Source organism: Mustela nivalis (genome assembly GCF_964662115.1).
Source record: "Mustela nivalis genome assembly, chromosome: 8".
Taxonomy (NCBI): Eukaryota; Metazoa; Chordata; class Mammalia; order Carnivora; family Mustelidae; genus Mustela; species Mustela nivalis.
The window spans coordinates 142,389,954-142,404,675 of NC_139027.1; the positions used below are offsets into that span (position 1 = coordinate 142,389,954).

A 14,722-nucleotide genomic window follows, 5' to 3' on the forward strand; every position below is an offset into this window, starting at 1 on the left:
TTCCTCCCCCGGCAGCCTGGACACATGTCACATGAGCGGGCCTGGAAAGGGCCCGTGACACCAGCCGGACCTGGCTGTCGGCCCTCCCTGCAACTCTCCCTCAGCCCGTGGGGGAAGACAGTGCTCATGCCGGAACTGGAGGGCTCGCCCGGCCCGCGGGGGTTGCAGGCGTCCCCTGTGGTAAGCCCCAGCAGAGAGGGGTCTGAGCTGGGGGGGGGGGGGGAGGGGGCGGGGGGGGAGGGGTCAGAAGGGGGTGGGGGGGCACCAGGGCCAGACCTCCACGCCGTGCCCTCTGAGCCAGGAGCACCGTCACCCGAGAGGCCGGGCAGCTTGGCTGGCCTGGGTCAGGAGCCCACAGGTGGGCAGGAAGAGAGGGCGCGGGGCCGGTCTGCGCAGCAGGGAGGGTGCCGGCCCCCAGCGTCAAGCCTGGTCTGCTGCCGGGAGACTCACACAGCCCTGCGTCCCTGACGGTGACAACAAACTAAAACAAGGGACCAACCCATGGTCCGATTTTAGAAGGGGCGCCTGGGCGGCTCAGTCTGCCTGAGCGTCTGACTCTTGGTTCCGGCTCAGGTCCTGATCTCAGGGTCGTGAGATCGAGCCTTGTGTCGGGCTCCGTGTTCCTGGGGAGTCTGCTGGAGGTTCTCTCTCCCTCTGCCCCTCCCCCTCTAAAAAATTAAAGTAATAATAATAAATGTTTCTTTCTTTTTTTTAAAGGCAAGGCCTCGAGGCTGTGTTTCCTGCGTGGACTCGGGCCAGGAGGGCCTGCGTGGGTGCAGCGGGGTCAGCGCTAGCAGCGACCGAAGCCCGTCTCCGGCTCTCCAGGGGCCTTGGGCTCTCCCCTGCATACTTGTGCGGGTTCATGGTTTCCCGAGCCCGACGGGGTGGGAGGCTCGGCCTGCGGGAGGCGGGCAGGACTCCGGACGCGCTCGCCGCGGCCCTGCTCACAGCTCTGGGTGCTGGCCTGCGCGTCTCAGCCCGCGGTCGGGGCCAGTGCGCGACACGGGAAGGGAAACACGACGGTGACAGAAACTGCGCCAGCGCACAGCCGGGTGGCGAGCTTGGGGACGAGATGGGCCTCTGCCTGTTGGGGTATGTGACGCGCGTTCCAGAAGGAGATGCTCTAGGAACGTGAGTGGAAAGCCGCCTTCTTTCTCATTTACCCAGAGTCAGGGCTGCGGGAGCGCTGCCGGCGCCTTCCTGGCACTTCCACGGGCCGGCTGGCCTCCAGGGGGACACGGGAGGGCTGGGCACCTCACCCTCAGGGGACCTGGGACACGGGCACCATGTCCCACGCCAGTGCGTCCCGCTGCTCTCCGGACGGGCACAGCCCTCACCCCTGTGTCCTCTTGCCGCCCACTCCCTCGAAGCCTGTCCCAGCGTGGGACAGTAGGTCCTGTGCCTCAGTCTCCCCATCCGCCCTGCCTGGCCACTGGCAAATGGAGGCAGAAGCCAAAGGTCTGATGGTACAGCAGCCCCACAAAGACCGGGGACTTTCCCGGGGAAAGATTTATGGCTTATCGAATGTTTCCACTCCAGGTCCTGGTGACGGTCACGGAGAAACCACGGTGACCCCACATGACCTGCTGTTTCCTGAGCCTGGAGGCCTGGGCTCTGAGTCATGCTGGTGTCACGGTGCCCCTGGAAGTGGCCTTGATGGGAGGGACATGAGGCCAAGCCCAGCCCCTTCCCCAAGGGCCCACAGGGCACGGATGAGCCCCTCCCCCGAAGTACCCCACAAGGGTAGAATGGAGCGGGGTGGCCCCCCCACCTCCCTGCACTCGGCCAGCTGGGGGCCAGCAGGGGCCACAAAGGAGGGGTTGGCGGGGGCCCCTCCATGCTGGCTGGTCCCCGGCACAGCAGCCTTGTTCCTTACTGGGCATTCTTTTTGGGGTTTCGGGGTTTCGAGGAGAGGCCTCCAGCCCCCACGGAACTCCCAACCTGCGGCCGCATCCCAAGCCAAAGCGCAGCCCAACCCGCACCGGCAACACGCTTCCAGCAGGTGGCGCGGGGACGTCCCCGGGACTGGGCTGGGCTCCCGCGGACCCCGCGCCTGAGGAGCCCAGGCCGTAAAAGCAGAAGGAGACATGCATGTCGTTTTGCAGGAACCAGGCCAAACTGGACTCAACGGTACGTCCTGTGTCATCCAGTGTAGCCAGAATGTGCCACTGCCGCGCGTCACGGACCTGAGGAGCCGCAGGGTGAGCCCCTCCAGCCGCCGAGCTCTTCCGTCCCACGGCAGCAGCCGGTCTCCACTCACCGCTGAGTTCTTGCTGGAAGTCGCCAATCCTGCTGGGATGTCCCGGAACGCCGGAAAGGACGTTCCTTTGCCGAAGTTATTCCAAACATCCTTCGACCTTCTCGTAACCGAACCGCCATTAAAATTCAGATCTAACTTAGGGGGGCGCGCGGGGGGCTCCATCGCTGGGCGTCTGCCTTCGGCTCAGGTCGTGATCCCGGGGCCCTGGGATCGAGCCCTGCACGGGCTCCCTGCTTGGGGGGAGCCTGCTTCCCCCTCGCCAGCTCCCCCTGCTTGTGCCCCACCTCTCGCTGTCTCTGTCATTGATAATTAAAAAATCTTTTAAAAAGTCGAACTGAATTAAGGTTGAATTAAAGCAGCTGCGGCTGCCAGGCGGCCCCGGGTGTGAAAGGCCGTGTCGCCGACCCCTGCAGGCAGCCCGCCTGGGTTAGTGGCCATGAGGTGACACTATTGGCATTCTGAGGGACAAGCAAGGGCCCCAAGACCACACGAGCTGGGGTACCCAGTGCGGCCGGCCGCCCTAGGAGACCCACTCAGTGGGGTTCCAGAGGACCTGACAAGTCCTGCAGAGAGAGGTGAGGCAGGAGCCCCAGGAGCCCCGATTCTGCCCTTCTTCCTTCATCTCCTCTGCTTCTGCGGCAAGTCCATGCCCCCCACCCCAGGCCTCTGCACCCAGACAAGGAAAGCAACACTCCCAGGAGCCAGAACAGACAAGGGCTTGGATTCTTCCCGGAGCCTCCAGAAGGAGCCCCAACCTGTGCACACCTCAGCCGGGAGGCCTGGGCTGAACTTGGGTCTGGGGCTGTAAGACCATGGGTGTGGGTCATTCTCAGCCCTGGAGTCACGGTGATCTGTCACAGCAGCGGTGGAAAGCTCTCACGGCCTCTGCGGGAAGGACAGTGAGGTCACGGGGCCCGTGGAGGGCTTGAAGCCGGGAAGCGATCCCAGTCTGATTGGTGCTCGGTGACTGTGAGCTCCCACTGGGACGGTGGCCCCAGGACGGCTCGGGGTGCACACGGCGCCAGCACACGGTGGCACCGCTCTGGCCACGGTGCAGCCGGCGCCCATTTTACAGCCGGGCAGACCTGCTGGCAGACCTGCTGGCCCTCGCGGTGGGTGTGGGGTCGCAGAGCCGCAAAGGTGCACCCTGGGGGCAGTTCTGGGCCCGCCCCTCCCGAAGCCTCCAGGCTGAGCCGACCGCTCGGACCGCTCGGGGATGCTGACTTCCGTTCGCATGACTGACTGCGTGCTTTTACCTGTCACTGGTGTGTACCTGACACCAGGTGCTTTCACAGGGTGGTTTACCTAGGGAAGGGCTGGGGCAGGGGTGCGGCTGCTGTTTTAGTCAATTCAGCTGGTCACTGGGGTTTCCCGAGACTTCCAGAAAGGGCCCACGTATGTCCGAATGCGCAGCTCCTCCTCACGGAGGACAGAGTTTCTCCAGCACAAGCCGGCTGGTGTCTGTGGGGACAGCCTGGGACACAGCTTTCCCAGCTGCACAAAATCCGGAAATCGGTTGGTTGGGTTTGTTTGTTTGTTTGTTAGGAGATTGGTGCTACTAAAGGTTACCAGGAGTCAATGCTTCTCGCAGGCTGAGACCAGCCCGGGAAACGTCTCCCTCGGACCGGCCAGGGCAGAAACTTCCCTTGCTTCCCGGCCTGGTAATTTTCCAGAGTCGAAACTTTCCTGTCGAGAGACAGGAAGGACATTCAGCCGCTGACAGCTCAACCCGAAACGTTTGTGCCCGACCAGACGTCCCAGCCGCCCAGAGCCGGATCCAGGACGTGACTCGGCAGCGGAGGGGGCGCCAGCGGAGTGGGGGGTGCTCTGTGAGGCGAAGCAGGGGCAGCCGCCGCTGGGGGAGCCGCCGGCCGAGACGCATCTGGAGCCATGGTGGGCGGGGTGCCAGGCCGTCAGGATGTCCCCCACCTTCAGACCATGCACACCCCTGGCCACATGTGAGCGGCCCTGACTGGGGACAGAACATTCCAGGGAGGAGGTCCAAGTGGCCAAGGACTTAGGACCCTAGTTGAAGGTGCTAGAGAGGACGGCTAGACGTAACTCGCTCCCAGGTCCCATTGGGTGAAGATCCAGGGGAGACAAGTGTTAGAGGGTGCTGTGTCCTTCCAGCCCAAAGGCCTCGGGACCCCGGCTCGCGGTGCGGCTGGCGGGGGCTGTGGGGCTGAGCTCCGCCCCCCTTCCCCGAACCAGACCAAAGCAGAGGTGCTTGCTGAGCGCGGGGGTCCTTCTGTACCTCAGGCGCATGGCGGGAGGTCTCCTCCTGCCCGGGGTGGGAGGGGCCGCAGAGAGAGGGACAGGAAGTGACGGTCTCTGGTGCAGGTGGCAGACCTGAGCCCACGGCGGGTAGCTCACTGGCTCCTCTTCCGCTGGCCTGGCAGCGACAAGTTCAGCCTCCCCAAGGGCACCGCCAGGGGCTGCCAGGGACGGAGCCTGGGCCCTGGTCCCCGGGCGTTCGTGCCTGGGCCCACGCCCCATCTCAGAAGTGGGCTCAGCCCCAGAATCTCCCGGAAGCAAGCTTCCTCTTCAAAGAAACCTCCAGGCAATTCTGGTTTTGGATATTTCTTTTTTTGCATTTGGATATTTTTAAGGGAAGTTCTTCATTATCGTTCCAATATGTCACTATCAAAAAAAGGAAATGCCCGCCACACCACACTCTGTCCGGTTTCACCAGGAAGAGCAGGTGGTGCAGGACTGGGGCGGGGAGGGCACAGGGAGCCCTCGCTGCAGACCCGGGAAGACGGCCCTCTCGCCTCCCAGACACGGGCACGAGGGCTCCGTGGCTGCGACACGTGGGAGCGGGGAGGGCGGTACCCACCAGCAGCGGAAAGCCACCGGCCGGTCGGCAGCAAGTCCCGCGGGGTCCCCGCGGGTCGGCGGCGCCCAGGCACAGGCTTCGGAATCACACACGCAGGGGCCTTTACTTCCTCCCCAGAAATGAGGCCAGAGAATGTTTAATGCAAGTCCCATGGTAGGAGCTCAGTTTGCCCACTTCCAGGTAACTGACTGCCTGTGATACAGAGCGGAAATACAGAAAGCACGTTCCTGCCGTGTGCCCCGGGCCGCAGGGGGCAGAGCCTGGCCGTTGTCCGGGGCCAGTGAGGGCGAGCGGGCCAGGCACCCAGGGGCGACGGCTGGAGCCTGTGAGCGCTCTCCGCTCCACCATGCGCAATGGAATCCCACTGCTTTCATCCTTTGGTTTAGAGCTGCCACCCAAAACCAAGACAGAACAAAACGCAACTGTGAGAACCCGCCCTGGGCAGGCCACCTTCCTGCCCACCCAGCCTCAGCGCCTGGGACAGAAGCTGCCGGAATGCATTTCCGGGTGGGCTCTGGTCCTGCCGAGGGTGTGGTTGGCACAGGTAAACAGTACCAAGAAGGGAAGGAGGAGGCCAGCCGCCTGCTGTGACCAGGCAGGCATGCGGCTAAGGGCAACCGGGCTTGAGACACAGGATCATAAAGCGGGACGTTACAAGAGACTAGAAAGACCATGTGCCCAACACCCCCTCCTTCCCAGTCTTCTCCCTGCCAAGCCGACACAGAGGGCCCCCCAGCTCTGGTCTCAGATAAATGTCACCTCATTATTACAGATAACATTCCATTTTTCACCTCCAGGCCTGACTATCCTCAAAACCCAGAGCTGTATGTCCAGCTTCTGACCTACCGTCATCTCCACCATCACCATCACCATCACCACCACCACCATCATCTTTATCACCACCACCATCATCACCAAAATCACCACCACCATCTTCATCACCATCATCGCCCCCATCATCATCACCACCACCATCATCATCACCAAAATCACCACCACCATCATCTTCATCATCATCCCACCATCATTACCATCATCTTCATCACCATCACCACCATCACCACCATCACCACCATCATCTTCATCATCACCACCACCACCACCATCATCACCATCATCACCACCACCATCACCATCATCTTCATCACCATCATCACCACCACCACCATCATCATCATCACCACCATCACCATCAACACCACTACCACCATCATCTTCATCACCATCATCACCACCACCACCATCATCATCATCACCACCATCACCATCACCACCATCACCACCATCATCTTCATCACCATCATCACCACCACCACCATCATCATCATCACCACCATCACCATCACCACCATCACCACCATCATCTTCATCACCGTCATCACCACCACCACCATCATCACCACCACCACCATCATCATCACGGCTTGTCTATAAAGCGAGGGAGCATCGCCCTACAAGTGGGATCCAGGAAGCAGAGACACTCCCAGAGAGTGTTTTTGTCACTGTGAGTGAGACCTGGATGGAAGGAAATTAACATCTCCCAGGCCATGGAGAAACACAATTAATGAAGTATATAAGGAAAATATTTATTAACCCTCTTGGGGTTTTTCCATTTCCCTGATCGGAGGCAACCAGCTATGAGTCACTCATCACTAGAAGTTGAGTGAAGCAGGCAGGGCGGCCCCAATCTCACTCAGCCAAGTATGCTGCGTGCCGTCTGGAACCCCACCCAGCGCCACCGCCCTGTACCAGCCCCTAAGCCTGAATATCCCTCTGCATAGACATATACACCTCGTTCATCCGTCTGTCTGCGGATGGACCGTTGGGATGCTTCCCTCCCCCCCACTGGCTGGTGTGAGTGGGGCTGCTCTGAACGTGGGTGTGCTCCTGTGACTTGAGCCTGCCTGCCAATCTGGGTCAGCCCCTCCCCAGGGAGTTACACCTCGACCCACCCAGAAGCTGCCAGAACCTCCCATAGGGGAAAGGGTGAGGTGGGCACCTTCTCTGGGGGTCCTTAGGGAGGAGCGAATATCGTCCTGTGGATGCAAAGCGTCCCAGTGCAGCCTGTGTTGGAGTTGAGATGGCAGGAACGTGTCGGAGGCTGTGGTCCCAGCAGATCCTGGAGCTGGGAGAAAAAGATGGGGGGGGGGCACCAGCCCACCTGGGGCAGAGCTCTAGTGAGGAGCAGGGTAGAGAGGGGGAGGGGGGAGGAGGGAGAGAAGAGGCGGAGCAGCCTGTTTGAGGAGGGGGCTAGAAGCAGGAAGCCAGTCCCCCCCCCCCCCCGTGGGTGGTGTGCTGACCGAGGACGGTGGCCGGCCTGGCTCAGGACGGAGGTGAGCAGGAGGGACTGAGGGGGTCACTGCTGGGCGCCAGGGGCCACCCAGGGAGTTGGCGCCAAGGGGGAGGACGGAGCCCATCCTCAGAGGCACAGTATCACGGCGGGGCGTCCTCCTGAGCTGCGCAGTTCACCAAGTTCCCATCTCTGGCTGCTCCCAGGGTACCAGATGGGGGGCGGTTGGCTTCTGGCGTGCCTGGGCCCCAGAGCATTTCTCAAGACAGAGGACTAGGGGCTTCACGGCCCAAGGGAGGGTGTCCAGGAAGAGCCAGCACTCGCCCCTCCCTCCTCCTGCAGCCCCCGTGCCGCAGCAGGCGCCCTCCCTCCTCTCACTAAAGCAGGGGCCACATCGGAGGGACGCAGCTGCCGTGCACGGTGCTCGCACGGACACTCGTGTGACAAAGGCCCGGCTCCCGTGTGATGGCCGCGGCAGCTCCCCCGTGACGTCCCTCTGCTCGCCTGGGACTCCTCGGTCCGGGCCTCAGGAAGCGCGCGCCCAAGGCTGTTCCCCCCACGGCTATGGCAGGGAGCCCACGGCCAGGGCCGAGGTCCCCTGTGCCGGCTCCCTCGGGACAGGAAAGCGGGGGACAATCTGTGGTCACTGCGTGGAGCAGCCTGGGACGATGGCTGCACCGGTTGTGGCCGTCAGCGGGAGGACGGTGACAGCACTGGGGATGAGGAGGGTCCGCGTGGGAGATGTGTTCACAGTGTTACCCGAGGACGGCGGCCTCTGGAGCTGCGCAGAGCCCAGGCTGTTGCTGCCCAAGGCCAGGACAAAACAAGAAAAACAGGGAAAGCAGCCGCCGGGCTCAGGTTGTTGGGCCGGGAGCAAACGTTTCTCCTTTAAACATTTCCTGTAATGCTGTCGTAATGTTGCTTTTGCAATAAATAAAATTCCTGAAACGGGAGAAGGCAGAGAGCGAGAGAGACGAACAGCGAGAGACAGAGTCAGAGACAGAGACGGAGAGACAGAGAGACGGAGGCGGACAGTGGGTCACAGAGGAAGGGGACAAAAGCCCTGGCAGGGAGGAAGGGCAGTGGGACCTGTAAGGAGGCTGCGGGACATTCTGGCTGAGGGGACTGGGGGGTCCGGGCAGCCGTGGGGGTGGGACCCTGGGGAGGGACCCAGACGTGGGCAACAGGCGATGAGACAAGACGGAGGGAGCGGCGCCGGTCACTCCCGACACGCTGAGATGCGCAGGGGCTGTCGCACGGGGGCCCAGCCCGGCCCCTGACCGACATCCAGGGGGTCCACCAGGGGACCAGCGGGGCCGGCCGCAGGCAGGGGTGAGGGGAGACGGGGGAACGGAACACTTGGGCCCACAGGTCCCTATGTAAGACGGGGACACCCGGGAGGGAGCACACCGGGGTCCAAGGAGGCGGCCCTGGGTCAGGGCTGAGGTGGGATTCAGCCGGAAAGACCCACACGGACGTCCTCCTGGGGAGCACGGGGAGGTCGGTGGCGGGTCTTGGGAGGCAGAGCCAGGAGGACTCCTGGGTTTGGAGCTGGAGCCCCGGCGAGCCTGCCTCCCAGGCTGGGGGGCGGAGGGAGTGGAGGACGACGTCGGGCATGTCGGGCCTCAGAGGGCAGGGGTCCGTGTTCCCAGCGGGGAGCATGGCGGGGGCTGCACCAGAGGATGTGGGGCCCAGGTTTGGAGGTGACCTCGGCGGGCTCAGCGGGGAGCCTGAGGCGGGGTTTGTGGGAAGCATCTCTGGGGGAGATGGCTTGTGTGACTGCAGACAGGGGCCCTGCAGGCTCGCCCTTGGGGGGGGGCCGGGAGGGAGGAGGAGCCCCCAGGGGAGGGGCGAGGGAGGCCGGCGCCCCTGCAGGCCCTGCAGAGCCTCGAGCCACCCCTTTCCTGTGACGGACAGGCCATCTGGGATCCGGAAATTAAGCCAGATCTTCAAATCCCCTCGGGGTCTCTGTGTTCCTGGGGTTTAAGAGAACATCCAGTCCTCTCCGCGAGCCAGAGAGGACCCTGGGTGTGTGTACCCTGGGCTGGGGAAAGGGCTCGGCAGCCACCGACTCTCAACTCTCGGGGACTCTCGGAAGATCTCCTCACCACTACGGGGTCTCGGGGGTTGTCGCTCACCTTCCTCAAGGACCCACCCGAACCCACCCAGCCCCCTGGTTCAGCCTGCCCCGGCTTGGGGCAAGAAGACACCGGCTGACGGGTCCAGGGGCACCTGGGACGCTGGGGCAGGACTCTCTCTCCCTTTCCCCCCCCAGGGGTCCTTCTGGGGGCATCCGCCAGCTGCTCTCTGATCACAACCACGCTGCTGGGAGAGAGTCACCCAACCCTCTGCCCCCCTGCATGGCTCTCCAGGGACACATGGCCTCTCGGGCCAAGTCCCAAGTCAGCCTGTCCCACGAGGGTGGAGGATTGCTCTGGGCTAGAGGAGTCTTCTCTCTGCCTGTGCCCCTTGCTCCCCCAGACTCACGCCTGGCCAGCTCCCGACGCCACAGTCCTGTCTCCCTACAGAGCGCGGCCCCTCCTCCGTGGGACTGCAGCCCTCTGCCCTTCCTCCACAGGGGCCACTGGTTCCCAGGGACAGCGGCGTGCGGTCAGCCGCCTGAGGTCAGCCTGCCTCTGCCGCCCGCACCTGCCGACTTGCCCTCCCCAGCTACCCCAGAGCGGGGCTCACGGTGGGAGAGCAGGGCTCCCCCCCACAGCAGCTCCCCTGTGGGAGGGAGCCGTGTAGTCCAGGACAAAGGTTGGGGTCATGGATGGGGAGGAAGTGACCCAAGGGCCACTCACTGCTCTGGTTCAGCCAGACCCGTGTCCGGGTGACCCAGTGAACAGAACCACCTGGCCAGAAGCAGTTCTGGGAGCAAACAGAAGGGACCCGGGGCTGGCGCCAGGCTGTGGACGTCCAGGAAGCCTCCCAGGGCTGGGAGAAACTGAGGCAGCCCCTTGCGATCATGTCTCAGGAAGGTGTGTCCCCTCTTTCTCACCCGGGGTGCCTCGCTCGCAGCCTGGGGGGTCAGACGCTGCGTGGCCCGATTGCTGGAAGGTGTGCCGCCTGGGAAACACCAGGGCGAGGCCTAGGCCCACAGACAAAGACCTACAGGGCTCCGAGAGCCGGCTTCCAGGGCGGGGAGAGACTTCCTGGAGGAGGCGGGCTGGAGACGTCCACAATGGGCAAAGAAGGAATTTTCAGGAAGGACACAGTGGTGTGTAAGCACGGGCGTGGGACGACCCGCGGCGTGTCTGCGGGGCCGGCGGGGCCGACTGGCGTGGGGAGGGCGACCAGAGCGGGCAGGAGGGCAGGGCAAGGGGCCGGATACCAGGCAAGCGGTGCGAGCTCCAGCCCCAGGCCAGTGGGAGACACAGGTCGGGGACATTGGACGAGCTGAGCCAGGGCCAGTAGGGCACGGGGGTCTCCACAGGCGTGGGGACAGGCCCCCAGCTTCACGGTGGGCATGCAGGTCCCTGTGCCTTTCCCTTCCTGGGGTCTTTCGCACCTGTTCGGTCAACGTCCTGGGGAGCAGCCGCGGCTTGAGGGGACGAAGATGCGGAGGGCAGAGAGTGTCGGGGAGAGCTCCCGCCGGCGCCGTCGGCGGTGGTTCCCGGCAGCAAACCGTGAAGGAAGGCCGGAGCAGGCCTACGCGTAATTGTCGGCTCTGTGCACGTTTGCCTTTAACGTTGACACAGAAGCACCTTCGATGCAAACAACCTTGCCAGTCCAGGCAAGGACAGGATTCACGAGTGACGGGGTTTCCGTGGGTCCCCGGGAGAGCAAGCTGGAAGGCCCGACCCTCTCAGGGCTCGTCGGGGGGGGGGGGGGCTGCGCACACTTGTGAAGCTGCCAACAATTCCCCTAGCTCGAGGTCGTTCCGGAAGGAAGGGCCCTGCCAGTGCACCCTCTGACCCCACCCCTCCCGGCCGGGGGCCAGGCCCGGGCAGTGCGGGTGCCCTCTGGCTGGCAAACACAGCTGCCTCTTTACAGAAGCGAGTGCCTAAAGGGGATTCTTACGAAGGTCAAATGATCCTTCTAGGGAAGTGCTGGCAGCCGCCCCGGGTCTGGACAAGGGCAGGGCTCTGCGGGCAGCGGGGGCCTGGCCGCTGTCTCCCCGCGGCTCTGGCACGCCGGGCTATGGGGCTGCCGGCACAGAGGGGTTCCCCCCACTCTGTGGGGCCTGCCTCTCCTGGAACTGAGAGTGTCCCCCGTGTCCTCCGATGCGGCCCTCAGAGCTCGGGGCTGTGTGGTCCTCCACCCACACCCTCGTCTCTGTGACTGGTCTCTGAGCAGTGACCGGTCCGCTGGTGGCCTCTGCGAAGAATGCGGTGTCTCTGTCCGCTGGGGAAGGACCAGGACACCTGCAGTTTGGCCATGAACCTGTCCCAAGAGCCGGAGAGAGTTTCTTTCTCTCTTCGCTTCCGAGCTTGGGAGGAGACGTCTGGCCCAGACGTGAGTTGGGCCGACAGCGGCGATCGTCCAGGGGGAGGGCGGTGACAGCAGAAGCCTGTGCGTTCCAGTGCTTTGGGGTTTGGGGCGCCTCCAGAGATGGCAGCCAAGGAGAATGATTGACCATGAACATGAACCTGGCTTGTTCAGAGTCCCTGGAAGCATCCTGATGCAGGGCCAGGCATCCCCTTGGAGGACCACAGGGGAGCCAGTGGAACTTGGGTTCTTTCTTTCTTTTCCTTTTAATTACTTCCGCTCCAGACAAAACCCTGCCGGGATAGACGTTATTGAGTTCAGAATGTTCCAGGGCATTTTATCAGGCTGCTCTGGTTCTCAAAGCCTGCTGGGCTCCGCGGGTGACCTCTCGCCAACCTCCTCCCTCCCTCTCTAAGGTAGGGTGGCTGGTGGACAGCAGGCCGCAGCCCGCTCCCACGGCTCCAGGGGCCTGGAGTCTGGGCCGGCACCCAACCTGAGGCACCACCCCGTCCCTAGGGGCAGGCTGCACGGGGTGGGTCTCAGGCACACCGGTGCTCCCCAGGCCTCTCGAGGTGCCTACGCACTCGTTAGCTTCGGAGAACCGACGGCTGCAGTTTGCATTAATATGTCTGAAATGTTTGCTCCTGATTTACCTTTCAAATCGTGCCCGTGGGTGAGTGCCTCGGGAGGGTTCCCGGGGCAGAGCCTGTCCGGTGAGAGGCTCAGCCTGGCAGTGCTGACGGGGAAGGGCCCTGAGCCCAGGCTCGCTGGGGGCTGGCGTTTCTGGGGGGTGGACGAGGGCCGCGTCACCAGGACGATGGATGGAGACAGGACCCAAAGAGCCCGGACCAGCAGTGAGTCGCAGGGGAGCTGTCCCTCTCCTCCTTCCTCATCCCGATTGCTGGTGGACAGTCTCCTGTCCCTCGGCGACAGCCCGTCACTGATGCTGTCTGACACCAGGCCTTTGGCAAACAAGGAAGGAGCAGGTCCCAGGCTCAGAGCTCCCAGGTGGTAGTGCTTGGCTAGAAGTGAACTCTTGTCCTTTATCTGGTCGACGCTAGCCTCTCTAGCATAAAGACGTGCATTTACTTCTGTAGAAAGAAACGTTCTGTTTTAGTAAAATGTGTGAATTGTTCATGTAGATACGTCTCAAGGAATAAAATCCAAAGTGAAGTCTGGGAACAGTGAGTCCAGTGCTGCTCCTGACGTGTGACATGCTTTCCCACCATCAGCTCCGGAAGGTCAACCCGCTCCGTTCACACACTTCCCATGATGGGGACCTCACTACCTACCAAAGTGATCTCTAGTCAGCTCCACTGGGAAATGCTGCTCCCAGCGGGCTCCTCCCCGAGGCCAGGTCTGCAGAGCAGCTCGCCGGCCTCTTCCAAGCAGACCAGCGAGTCCCTCATCCTCAGAGAGAACTTCTCCTGGGAACGCTGTTGGTGGTTTTTCCTCTCACACGGTGGGGCCAGGAATGGAGGCCGATACTCCAGGAGTGGCCAGACCTCGTCCCAGCGTCCAGGTGTGGTTGTGTGCATGGAGGCAAGGACAAAGCCGGGGGAGGGGGGCTGGCACGAGTGGGCAGCAGCCAACCCTCTGAAGGCAGAGCATTTCACAAATAACCGAGCAAATATGGATGCGTCCATGAGCCCCAGCACCGGCCCTCCCCAGCCCCCACAGGAAGAGGTCAGCCCACGTCTCCTCGGTGGCTGCGCAGGCCTCAGGCTCCCTGCGGCCCGGCAGCGGCCCCTGATCATGCTTTGGTCGTCTCTTCCTTACCCAAACCCAACTGCCGTCAGGATTTGAACACACACGTGCTGACTTCTGTAGACTTCTTTCCTTTCCTTTTCTTTTGCCCTGTATTTTGAGAGAGAGTGAGCACACGCACGTACAAGCGCGGTGCAGGGGCAGAGAGAGGAAGAGTCCCACGCAGGCTCCACGCTCGCGACGAGCCCAGCTCGGGCTCCATCTCATGACCCCGAGATCAGAGCCTTGAGCTGAAATCACAGGGTGGTCTCTTAACAGACATACCCCCACCCTGACGCAGGAGCCCCTAGATAGACTTTTTCTAAAATGGATTCATTTTGTGGACACTAAAAGGGAAACCTTGTGGGGCATCAGTGTGATCCGCTGTTGCTGTACTAACTGGGCAACCCTGAGAGGCCCTCTCTGTGGCTCCGCCGGGCCCCTGCCTCAGTCCACCTACGGCCATCAGGGACCTCGGAGGAAGTGTTGTCATCGGCCCGGTTGTACGGATGATGTAACTAGCCCCAGAGAAATTAAGCAACGTGTTGGAAGTCACACAGGGGAGGACAGCGTGAGGTTCGGAGGGGACCTCCTTCTGGGGGCCCTGCCGCCTATGCCACCCACCCAGCTGCGCCCGGCACAGGCACGGTCATTCCAGCCAGGACGCTGCGGGCAGGAAGGGCTGGCTTCCCCGGGCGAGGGTGCTGGCCTCACCGCGAGCCAGGGTGGGCCCCCCACGGGCATCCCCCCCAATTCCCGGACCCCAGGAGGCGTGGCGGAGGCGCACCCCGGCCGGCACCCCCGCGCCGCTGCCCTGCCCCCACCGGCCCCGGGTGGCTTTTCCGAAGGGTTGGCGGGAAACTACACTTCCTCTCACCCTCGCCTCAGGTCTGACTCAGAGACCGAGTCGCCGCAGGCCTGGGGACGCCACCGCTCGGCTCTCGGCTTCCGGCCTGCAGCTTGGGGCCGCGGTGTCTTGGAGCGTCTCGGGGCTGCGGAGGCATCCGTCAGGGGCAGGCGCGGAGCCCGGGCCCGCGGAGACCTGGGGACCCGCCCGGCCCCGCCGCCCCCGCCGCCCCCGCCGCGCGCGCCCGGGGCTGTCACTTCGGGGGCGGGCCCGGGGCGCAGGGGGGCCGGCCCAGCCCCCGCGCGGCGCAGC

The 14,722-nt window shown here is 63.2% G+C and overlaps 2 long non-coding RNA genes across 5 annotated transcripts; one reads left to right on the forward strand and one right to left on the reverse strand.

The window, feature by feature from the left end:
* Positions 1-29: 29 nt before the first annotated feature.
* On the forward strand, positions 30-2,591 carry LOC309872367. 3 transcript variants are annotated; one of them, XR_014315814.1, is made up of 4 exons: positions 30-180; positions 718-1,131; positions 1,540-2,002; positions 2,106-2,591. It is a non-coding gene; the product is annotated as an uncharacterized lncRNA (long non-coding RNA). The 3 variants fall into 3 exon arrangements; XR_014315815.1 differs by lacking the exon at positions 1,540-2,002 and having other exon boundaries at positions 59-180; XR_014315816.1 differs by lacking the exon at positions 1,540-2,002 and having other exon boundaries at positions 62-180; positions 718-1,092.
* Positions 2,592-6,661: 4,070 nt separating this feature from the next.
* LOC309872368 lies at positions 6,662-14,634 on the reverse strand. Of its 2 annotated transcripts, XR_014315817.1 has the most exons (3): positions 14,441-14,634; positions 12,471-13,814; positions 6,662-12,110 (listed from the first exon to the last, which is right to left on the reverse strand). It is a non-coding gene; the product is annotated as an uncharacterized lncRNA (long non-coding RNA). The 2 variants fall into 2 exon arrangements; XR_014315818.1 differs by having other exon boundaries at positions 6,662-13,814.
* Positions 14,635-14,722: the final 88 nt, after the last annotated feature.